Source organism: Chelonoidis abingdonii, chromosome 11, assembly GCF_003597395.2.
Source record: "Chelonoidis abingdonii isolate Lonesome George chromosome 11, CheloAbing_2.0, whole genome shotgun sequence".
NCBI classification, from domain to species: Eukaryota; Metazoa; Chordata; order Testudines; family Testudinidae; genus Chelonoidis; species Chelonoidis abingdonii.
In genome coordinates, this window is record NC_133779.1 from 26,610,374 (window position 1) to 26,611,548 (window position 1,175).

At 48.9% G+C, this 1,175-nt stretch overlaps 1 non-coding gene across 1 annotated transcript; it reads right to left on the reverse strand.

The window, feature by feature from the left end:
* Positions 1-490: 490 nt before the first annotated feature.
* On the reverse strand, positions 491-563 carry TRNAK-UUU (transfer RNA lysine (anticodon UUU)). The gene has a single exon. It is a non-coding gene; the product is annotated as a tRNA-Lys (tRNA).
* Positions 564-1,175: the final 612 nt, after the last annotated feature.

The following is a 1,175-nucleotide window of genomic DNA, read 5'->3' on the forward strand; positions in this document are numbered from 1 at the left end:
GGATTGAGGGGCACTGGGAATAGGAGGGGGCTGTGGTTTGGGACAGAGGAGAAGGGTGAAGAGGAGCAGGCTCTGGTTGGAGGTGAGGAGCAGTAAGCATAGGAGGGACTGAGGGTTGGGACCGAGGGGCACTGGGAACAGGAGGGGGCTATGGGTTGGGACAGAGGGGCACTGGGAAAAGAGGAGACATGGGTTTGGGCTGTAGAGCATCCTCGTTTGGAGATCCAGCAGGAAAGGGGAAAGCAGGAGATGATTCTAATTCCTTAGTGATATTCTCTGTGTGTGTGCACGCGCAGCAGAGGAACATGCTACATGCCCAGAGGACTTTATTCCTCCAGCCTGTGAGGACAGAGGGGATGTCAGGAAGTTGCCCCTTCAATGCCCCCCACACAAAGGCCCTTCTTAGGAAAGGCAAAATCCTGAAGAGAAAGAGTAACACTGAAGCAGACTCCAGAAAGTCAAATTTCTACAATCATAATGGGAAGTTTATCACCTGACCAGGGACTTGAACCCTGGACTCTCAGATTAAAAGTCTGATGTTCTCCCAACTGAGCAAGCCAGGCTCACAGAGGAAAAGTGCAACTTGGTGCAGTGGTGAAGCTATTCAAGAAAAAGAGAGCAGGAAAGAATAGGGGAGACCTGCTGCTCTCTCTCTCTTCCCTGGCCTGGTATTAGTGCTGGTTAAAAAGAGGGGAAAATATCAGCATCTACCAGCCTTTCATAGCTTTACAAGACTCAGGCACAATACAGAGGTGCCCATCTGCAAGTGCTGAATGGTTGGATTGGCTAATGCAACCTGTAGACGTGCAGGGCACACTGGGATTTACAGCCAAGTGTCCATCACCTTCATTATTTCAAACGGATAATGATAGTGATGGGAAGGTTCACAATTAACTCAACAGTTGCATACAAAGGTGCTCGTTTGGCAGTTACATTGGGAAATTCTGGCTCCTTCTCAGGCTCAGGTTGGCCACCTCGATCTAGATGTAGAAGTTACAACATTGAAATTTGAATGAGGGGACAATTTCCCCATCATTTCACACCTTCACATCCAAACACGATGACTTTCTGAATGAACCCTCCTCGCTCAGCCAGAAGATCTTGGGGTGGATGTAGGAGTCACTGGGTAAAATTCTCTGCACTCTGTTCTGAATCAGGTCAGAGCAGAGGTACCT